Genomic DNA, 10,795 nt, shown 5'->3' with positions numbered 1-10,795 from the left:
ACCACACAAGGTTATTACACTACTACTGACCACGTGCCCTGTGCTGAACTCTCCACCTCCGTGACTCACTTATTTTATAACTGAAAGTTCCTGCCCCTTAATCTCCTGTATCTATTTTGCCAATCCCCCACTCCCTCGCCTCTGGCAACCACTAGTTGGTCCCCTGTATTTGTGAGTCCATTTCTTTGTTTTGTGTTTTAGGTTCCACAGGTAAGAGAAATCACTTGGTATTTGTCTTCCTCTGACTTATTTCACTTAGCATCATACCCTCTAGGTCCATCCATGTTGCCACACATGGCAAGATTTCATTCTTTTTTACAGCTGAGTCATATTCCATTGTAAATATATCTCCTCTTCTTTTCCATTCACCTGTTTGTGACACTTGGGTTGCTTCTGTATCTTTGCTGTTGTAATGTTGAAATAAACATAGGGGTGCATGTATCTTCCTGAATTAGTAGCTTCATCTTCTTGGGGTAAATACTGGAATTACTGGATGACAGGGTAGTTCTATTTCAAATTTTTTAAGGAACCTCCATACGGCTTTCCACAGTGGCTGCACCCGTTTGTAGTCCCACCAACAGGGCACGAGGGTTCCTTTTCCTCCATATCCGCACCAACACTTTTTGTTTCTTGTGTCGTTGATTTTAGCCATTATGACAGGTGTGAAGAGATGTCTCCTTGTGGTTTTGATTTGCATTTCCCTGATGATGAGTGATGCTGACTGAACATGTTTCAGCATGCTGTTGGCCATCTGTATGTTTTCTGCCCATTTTTAATCAGGTTATTTGTTTTAGGGCATTGAGTTTCATAAGTCCTTTACATATTTTGGATATTAATCTTCTTTTGGATATGTCATTTGCAGTATCTTTTCCCATTCTGCAGGTTGCCTTTTTATTTTGTTGTTTCCTTCACTGTGCAGAAGCTTTTTGTTTTGATGCAGTCCCAATAGTTTGCTTTTGCTTTTATCTCCCTTGCCTGATGAGACACATCCACAAATATGGTGTTAGGGCTGATGTCCAAGAGATTACTGCCTCTGTTCTCTTTCAAGAGTTTTATGATTTCAGGCCTCATATTTAGGTCCTTAATCCATTTTTAGTTTACTTGTTGTGGGTGGTATAAGAAAATTAGTTCAGTGTCACGCTTTTGCATGTGGCCATCTAGGTTTCCCCACATCATTTATTGGAGTGACTGTCTTTTCCCCAATAATTGTCTGAGTGTCTACTCTTTGGACAGTCTTCTGTGTGCTTGGCAGCACTTGAAAAAAATAATACAAACAATATGCTTGTTCTCTAGCTAAGGAGCTACTATGTGCCAAATCCTGGTGTCTATTACCTCATTTTTAATACACACGTAACGTTAATATTGCCAAATATGTCATGCAAACAGAAGTATTTAAATAATTGTGGAGTAGAGGGAGAATGTTAGCATGAGTGGGGGAATGTGAGAACAATTTTCTATTTGTTAAAAGGTCTTGGTCTCTAGCCAATGTTCTCTTTAATCTGGTTTTGAAAGGCGCCCCGTTTCTGCCTGAGTTCACTTCTCTACGGTCGTGCCTTGCGGGAGGCAGTCACTAGCGTCGAAACCACACAGACATGCTTGTTCTTTCCTACGCTGTCCTGGGCCACCTGCCTCACGGGCCCGCGCCCTGCCTTCCAGGTGCCTGCAGATGACATTTCACTGACTAGTTGGCACTTTAGAACGTGGATCTCTAGCCTTCAGGCCTGCTCCCTCATTGCCACAGGCCCAGTTTCTAAGCAACGTCTAACATTGTCTGGCTTCTCATGGCGGCGCCCTACTCTAAAAAACTCATCTATCAGCTGAGTTATCACCTGCTGCTGGAAATACGTCTCGACTTACCAATGGCTTCAGGAAGTGACAGCTTGTTAGTCATTCATGTCGCAGCCAGCGCAGGGTTCTGGTCGAGCGGCCTTGCGTCTGCCTCTGAAGGGACTCGCACTCCTCCCTTGTGAGGCCTATGTTCTCCGGCTCCTCAGCGTCCTCCCCGTCATCCCAGAAGGTAAGGAGACACCCCCATATCCAGCACCGGGCCTGACATGGACAGAGATGGCCATTTGCACGTTCTTTTGGCCGGGACATGGGAAATTGCCTCATTTCAGTGCAAAGGAAATGATAAAATATGGCCTCACAGAGTGTGTGGTGGGGAAACGAACTAGGTTTTGGTGGACACGTCACTGTCCATCACAGGAACTTAAAGCACATTTAAACATTTTCACACTGATCTCGTCGTCACTGATCACTTTCCAAATCCATGGCAGCACGCAACTAAATTCTTCTTTCCAATTTCAGTGAAAGAATCATCATTTGTTACGTGACTCATAAAGATTAGAGAGAATGGCTGTTGTGCCTCAATACGTATGCAAGTTCTCATATAAAATGTTCTCTTGTTAATACCAACCAAATACTCATTGAGAGTATTTATCCACAGGCAGTAATGCATTGTGCAGCTTTTGAGAAGTTACAGGAAAAAGCGAAATTGTTGGTGTCTCTACCACATTCAACCATTTCTCTAACGCACTGGGAAGGACATGACTTACATTCACCTAGTTTCCGATCCCTGGGGTTGAGGATGGTCCCTTAGATTCCGCGTCTGAGTGCTATGACAGTCTGGACGGCAAAAACTTGGGCACAAAATAATGCACGCTCTTCTCATTTCTCAAATAACTTCAGATTCATTTGTGAGACGAGGAAACAAAAATGTTTACCTGATGGTAACTTGCTATTTTGAATACCTGGATGTGTTTTTTTAACTGGCGTATAAAATTGATGTTCCAGGAAGAAGTTTTCGAGACTGTTTTGTCACAATACAAGAAATAGGATACCCTTGAAATATGTGGGGGTTTTGTCTCTTAATTGACTTGAAGGATATCAAAAATACTACACATTTAAAAGGTAGAGAGTCCTCAATCAGAAGTCTACTTGAGAATTTTTCTTTAGGCTCTTATGTGGTCTTTACTCTTACTATCTTTCAAAATTGTTTCCCGTGTTTACACTGCATGGCATGAAATAGTTTGATCCTCGGTTTTTACAAGACACTGGAGGAAGTTGGTTGGTAGTTGGAGAAACTGGATAAAATATACAATTCATTGACTCATTAATTTTTGCTGTAGTTGCTTTATATGAGTTAGCAGATGTCATTCTCCACCCATCACTGACACCATGGGTGTTACTGGTCACAAATTTTGTTATTGAGAATTTGTTATTGAGAATTATTTTTTTCCGTTCTTATAGAAGAAGAAACTTCTCAAGTGCTAAGAAGACAATTCAGATTTAAGCACACAAACACTAAATTCTACGGGGATAAATAAGGCCATTTTCAGTGTCAGTCAGCAAAAGCTACATGAGCAGGAGTAAGAGAATAATCTTTCCAATAATTTGGCATTCAGGTCCTAATTTGGACACTGTTCTTGACTTTAGAAAATTTTATTTAAGGACAAAAGAAGAAATACAAATGAGAAATTGCAGAGTAGAAAGCAAATTGAAGGATTGGGAATATAATACATAAAAATATAGAAATTGGGCAAACATTTGAAAATAATTGGAATGACATTATTTTCACATATTCAGTCTGACTTGAGAAAAATATTTCTGAAAGATTGAATGGAAAATTGGTTACATTAAAAAAAATTAGGACATCAATTAAGTGACATTTTATTTATCAAGTACTCAGACTACCAAACTCAACTTTTAAAAACAGATTAATTATAAAAGTCAATACAAAATGTCTGAATATTGGGTTAAATTCCTATGTATTTTAATCCATTTGCAAGGGAAATGGACTCTGAAAACTTTGGTCTGGACACCCCAGATCTCATGCCATATGTTAAATTGCATTTAATTATTAAAAGGCCTTATTTTTCCTTTTGCTATTCTGGTATTCTGTTTAGCTCTGGATCTCATTACAAGGTAGTTTAGAAGCAGGAAGTGAGTGGTTGTCTTCAAATAAGCCACATGATAGAAACAAGAAGGTTCCATCAATATTGAAGGAAGAATTATTCAGTAATTCCTGGAAATTCAAACATCAGTCCATTTGGTGTAATTCAAAAACTCAACACCCATGACTATATCCTTGTGTCCCTGGAACATTATATATGATTTAATGGTGATCCAGAGAAATCAAGAGGCATTAATTGCAGACCAATATAAAGTTAAATCAAGAAGAGCCCTATTTTCATCCAAATGAGCTGCAAGTTTTAAAGCTCTCACCACACATGAAAAGATCACTATCCATAAAAGATCATTGCTCAGTGATGTTCTCTCCCAAAGAGGTGGTTCATTATTTCATTTCAAAAAAAAAAAATTTTTTTTAATGTGACCAATCTTGTAGCATTATATGACAAAAACAGCTCAGGAAATCTGTTCTTTTTTTTTTCTCTGTTTAAGTCATAATTTGTAGTGTGAATTTAGCACTCTTTACAGTAGGTGTATAAAACTACTTATGAGTTAGGTTATATTCAAAATTAAATTTTTTAGAATTTTAGAATAAAATTTCTAATTACGGCTATTTTATTACTGTCTTCTACACTCATCTGGCTGCTCAGTACCACAACATGTGTCCCAAAGGGACACCATGTTTTACAACAGAGAAGTGACTTCATCAGTTGAATTCACTACCATATTTATTTTAATTTTCAGTGGTTACTGGAGATAGATATCAGTCTCTGATTTATCACATAGACAAGGTCTCATTCCCTGATCAATTTTCTTGTTTTCTCTTGTTTCAAGATGTACTCAGGTGTCTTTTTTTCTACGTTGGTGAATCACACTTTCTTAATGTGTTTTTCACCACAGGATTTTGAAAGTATGTTGAAAGAGAGTTGATAGAACAGTAAACTCATGCTATTCCTGTAGCTGGTGCACCATTTGAGATATTGATTTTTCTAAGTTTCCTTTCCTCCCCATAGGCTACAAATTGCTTCCATTTTTCTGTTAGCTCATTCCATTTTGTCCTTCTCCCTTTGTTTAGTTCTTTCTTTTGTACTTACCTGGCTGTTTTACAACATTATGTATATTTACCCCCCCCAAAAAAAAGTTTTTTGAATCTTTCCATGTGGTAAATCACATTCAGAAGTATGTTTCTGAAAATTCCCAGATAATTCTAGCAACTCCTCTTCTTCATCGAAACTAGGAGTACCTGACCCCTGTAATATTATGTTCAAAAATGAGACAATGGTTTGGTGCTGTAATATGCTACATTTTCTTTGCTCTAAGGGATGATTTATACACCATAAAATTCATTCATTTTGTTTGAAATTCAATGATTTTTTTTGGTAAAAATCCAGAGTTGTACAAGCATTGCTACAAATTTTAAAACATTTTTATGACCCCACAGAGTACTCTTGCCCATTCGTAATCACTCCCAAGCTGTAGACAACCATGAATCTATGTTCCATCTGTACAGATTTGCTTTTTATGGATATTTCATATACATGGAAGCACATAATTTGTAGTGTTTGTCTCTGGGTCCTTTCATTTAGTTTGGAATTCATCCACATTAAAACATACATCAGTGTTCTTTTTTTTTCTTCCAAATAGTTTTCCATTGTATGGATATACCACAATTTGCTTTTCCATTCAGAAGTTGAGGGGCTTGTGGGCTACCTCTGTTTTTGGCTATTATAAATAATTCTGCTACAAACATCCTGTATATGTGTGTGTGTGCATGTGTGCGTGTATATATATATAATATATATATATAATATATATATATGTGTGTGTGTGTGTGTGTATATATATGTGTATATACATGTATGTATGTATATATATTTACGTCTACATGTGTTTTCATTTATCCTGGACATCTTGGAGTAAAAATTCGTCATATGGTAAATTAGAAAATTATTTTTAAAATTTAAAAACTGCTAAACTTCTTTCCAGAGTGGTTGCACCATTATACGATCTAACCAGCAACATACGAAGCTGGATTGTAGTTGAAGTTATTTGAAAGAATAAAATCCACTGTGATACACTTTAAATATATTCTGGAAATCAAATGTGTGTGTTACACACATGGGTACTGTATATTAAAACTCTGAAAATGTTTTTAGCATATTCATAAAAGGATCGATATTGAGTGCATTATGTAACATTTTACAATAATAAACATTTTAATGCAGGGTTATAATAATAAACATTTTAAGTGTTTTGTGAAGCTATTACATATCAGCATCATTCTTTCAACATTAATATATTAAGTGCTCCATCCTCTGTCCTGCGGACATGGCGTTGAACAGGTAGGTATAGTGACTTTCCACATACATATATACTGCACCACAGAGGACAAGATATCAAACGTAGTCACTACGTACCTATTATTTTGGTTGCTTTCTTGCTGCATAACACATTACCCCCAAACTTAGCATAAGCGTTTTATCTTGTGGGTCACGGTTCTAGGGAGAGTGAACGAGCAGTTCTTTCTTGGGGTCTCATATGCAGTTATGGTCAGATGTTGGACTGGGCTGCAGTCACCCATGGTTTTTTTGGGCTGGACCTCCAAGATGACGCAGCCCCACGGCTGGCAGCAGGGAACTCAGCTCAGCTGTTGACTAGAGTTCCTACAGGTGGCCTCTGTAAGCAGGACTTTCTCAAAACAGACTTCGTACATGGTGCTTGGCTTTTCCCAGAGCTAACATCCATGTAGAGTCAGATGGTGTCTGCATTATTGTCTAGGGCTTTTCTGTCTTCAAAGTAAACCTTGCATCACGTCAGATCCATTCTATTGCTTACAAGTGAATCCCTAGCGTTGACCTGAATTCAAGGGAAGGGAATGGACAACGGACTTCTCAATAGGAGGAGTGCCAAAGATTTTGGAAACATTTTAAAACTGCCTTATGCGCACTAATTTAAAATGTGATAAGTGCTGGGGCGCCTGGGTGGCGCAGTCGGTTAAGCATCCGACTTCAGCCAGGTCACGATCTCGCGGTCCGTGAGTTTGAGCCCCGCGTCAGGCTCTGGGCTGATGGCTCGGAGCCTGGAGCCTGTTTCCGATTCTGTGTCTCCCTCTCTCTCTGCCCCTCCCCCGTTCATGCTCTGTCTCTCTCTGTCTCAAAAATAAATAAATGTTAAAGAAAAATTTAAAAAAATGTGATAAGTGCTTTGGCGGACACGTAAAAGGTATAATGAATTAGGATAACAGCGAGACCTAGTTTAGACTTCTCATTTCAGTGAAGGCACTCTATTAAAAGTCCTGAATGATGAGCAGGAGTTAGAACAGAGTTGGAAAATAGTTGTCCAATAATGTGTGTAAAATCTAAAACAGGAAAGGGGCGCCTGGGTGACTCAGTTGGTAAAGCAACTGACTCTTGACTTTGGCTCCGGTCATGATCCCAGGGTCATGGGATCGAACCCCGTGCTGGGATCTGCACAGAATGTGGAACCTGCTTACGAATCTCTCTCATTCTCCCTCTGGCCCTCTCCCCTGCTTGCTTGGTACCATTTCTTACTTAAAAATTTGGAATAATTCACTTGTAAAACCATCCAGACTGTGTTTCCTTTTAGAAGGCTGTTAATAACAGATTACATTTAAAAAATAAATATAGGGCTATTCAGGTTATCTGTTTCTCCTTGTGTGAGTTTTAGTAGTTTGTGTCTTTCAAGAAAATTTTCCATTTCATTGAAGTTGTCAAATTTGTAGTATAGAGTTGTTGCTATTATTCTTTCATTATTCTTTTTGTTGTCCTTGGAGTTGGCAGTGATGACTCCTGTTAGATTCCTGATGTTGGAAACATGTGTCTTCTCTCTCTCTCTTTCTCTCACTAGTCTGGCTGGATGTTTACCAATTTTACTGATATTTCCAAAAGATTAGCTTTTATTTCACTGATTCTATTTTTTCCTGCTTTCAAGTTCATTGCTTTCTGATTTAATTTTTATTATTTCTCTTCTTTTTGCTTATTAGGCTTAATGCACTCTTCTTCCCCTAGCTCCCTAGTGTGGAGGCTTCGATTGTTAATTTTATCTTTTACAATATATGCTGCTTCTGCTGCATACTACAAGTTCTGCCAAGTTCTATTTTTACTTTAATTAAGAGAAATAAGAAAATATTTTAAAATATTTTTAGTAACATCTTCTTTGACCTTCCTGTTATCTAGAAGGGTGCTTTTAAATCTCCAAAAACTTGGGAGTATTTTCCTGCTATCTTTCTGTTACCGATTTCTATTTTAATCTCATTATGGTCTGAAGACATACTTTGTATGATTTCTAGTCTCTTAAATTCCTCGTTATGTTTCATTGCCCAAAATGTGGTTTACATTGGAAAATGTTCCATGAACTGGAGAAGAATATGTGTTTTCTAAAAAGGCTGATTATATTGAGTTGATTGGTAGTGCTATTTAGTTTGGCACACTTCTTTCCTGCCTTTTTGTCCCATCACTTATTGGAAGGAGGGTGGACTCTTTTTTTTTTCATTATTATTTCTCATTAACTTTTAGTTTGGGTAGTTTCTATTGGCATATTTTCCATGTCACTAATTATTTCCTCAGTTATTTCTGATCTAGTGATGATGAGCCCATCAAAGGCATACTCCATTTCTTTCTTTTTTCTTTCTTTCTTTTTTTTTTAAGTTTATTGATTTATTTTGAGAGGGAGGACGCCAGGGAGTGAGAAAGAGCACAAGCAGGGGAGGGGCAGAGAGAGAGAATGCCAAGCAGTCTCCATGCTGTCAGTGCAGAGTCCAATGGGAGGCTTGAACCTATGAACTGTGAGATCATGACCTGAGCTGAAATTAAAGTCAGACGCTTAACCCACTGACCCACCCAGGCGCCCCAGGCCCACTCCATTTCTGTTACACTGGTTTATATTTCTAATATTTTATTCTGATTCTATCGTAGTATCCATTTCTCTTTATGTTATACACCTTTTTTTCCATGGTGTCCACTTTTTCCATTAAAACGAAAGATGAGTCTGGCTCTGGTGCCTCCTTTATCTCTTCAGGCTGTTTTTCTTCCTTTTGTCATACTTTGACTCTTTTCGTTCTATCGTTAAAAGCCAGGCATGGCATACTGAGCAAAGGAACTTGGGGTTAAGGGTGTGAGGTTGGGGTTCATCCGGCTGTGAGTTTTGTGTTTGCTGTAGGTGTAGCCTTCAGAGACTTGGGTTTCTCCTTTGTTTTTGTTTTGTCTCTGTTGCTGTTGGGATTCCCTGAAGCCCTCTTCCTCACATGACGTCTGTACTTCGCAGCTCTTTCAGCTGAGATGAACTGTGTTTGCTCTGACGTCCTGTTTGTGGGTGGCAAAGTGAGGCGGAGTGGGAGCATTCCATGACCATAGGACCCAGTTCTGGTCATTGCCTCAGCTGATGTCCATGGGCTACCAAATTCACAAGTGTTTCTAAACTCTCCTCTTTCCCCTGGAGGATCAAGCCTCTCCCTCAGAGAATATGCCTTTGTCCTGGAAAACACTCTGGGAGTGTGTGTAAATTGGCAATCTTCCCTCCCCTGCTGAAGCCCTGAAGGACTTTTCTTGACTTTTCCCCTTGACACCATCCAGGGGTTCCTGGAGGAAAAGCCCAGCAAAGTGTGGTCCCTAATGCTGGGCTCCCAGGAATTCCCCATTCTCTCCGTAGCCACACACACCTCCAGCAACTCCTCACCTTTATGACCTGTTTCCTGCTTCCAGTTATGGCGCCTGTGGCTTCTGCTCCCAGCGGGCAGACGTCTGCTCCATCACCCGTTACAGCACAGTCGTTTGCCCTGCAACCTTATCTCTCTAACGGGTCCCAGAAAAGGCACTGATTTTAAAATCTCTCAGCTTCTTTCTGGTGGTAAGGGTAGGACTGACAACCTCTAGGCCCTTTACAAGTTGGAGCTAACACTGGACTTCTCAAATGAATAATTTTAAACAAAATGATCAGCGTGGCCTACACTATGTATATCTCCCCAATCTTACTTAAACTGTTTGATGATTACGTGTTTTGAGAGAGAGAGAGAGATACAAATTATCAAAAGTTCTATATAAATTGCCCTAACTGTGCCACCTTACCTCACACCATCTCTCTTAACTCCAGGAATGTGGCCACTTGGATCTCCCGCTTCCTCATCCACGCCAGGCTTCCATGACTCAGGACTTTTGCAAGACCTGGTTCCTCACCTTCCCGGAATGCTACTTCTCCATCTCTCTCTCTCCCTCTCTCTCTGTCTCTCTCTCTCTCTCTCTCTCTCTCTCACACACACACACACACACACACACACACACACACACACCACGGTTGACTATATTTTCATATCATTTCCAGCCCCAAGCAAAGAGCTTGGCACAGGAACCTATTTACGGCACACAGGGTTTATAGCAGCACAGGGATGTGAGATGCTCAGTGGCAAAAATCATGCCTTTTTTTCCCCCTTTTGAAATTTGAGATAGTTATCAGTACGATGCCCTAGTAAGTTTTCAAAGCATATTTGTTGAATACATTATCGTATTTTCTATTGTATCTCAAATCTGTATGGATTGCCTACTCTGAGCCAAGCATTATAGTAGGGACGTCACCTTCATCAACTCATTTAGTGCTCATGCAATATAAACAGATATTAACTACAATTCACAGATAATAACACTGGGTTCAAGAGGTTGAATAAATTGTCCACGGCAACAGTGCTGGCCAAACAGCATTGGAACCTGTGTTTAATAATAATTTTTGGTACATTTTATTTAGTACTGGCCATTTTGCATTATAGTAAGTCTTGGGTATCCAATTTACCCCATTACATGTGAAAACTGTCAGGTTAGAAACTAGGCCTGATGCGTATTTGGATCTTTACTTCCCCTCTAAGAAGTATAATTCAATA

Source organism: Felis catus, chromosome D2 (assembly GCF_018350175.1).
Source record: "Felis catus isolate Fca126 chromosome D2, F.catus_Fca126_mat1.0, whole genome shotgun sequence".
Lineage (NCBI taxonomy): Eukaryota > Metazoa > Chordata > Mammalia > Carnivora > Felidae > Felis > Felis catus.
Note: the sequence above shows the minus strand (reverse complement) of the source record.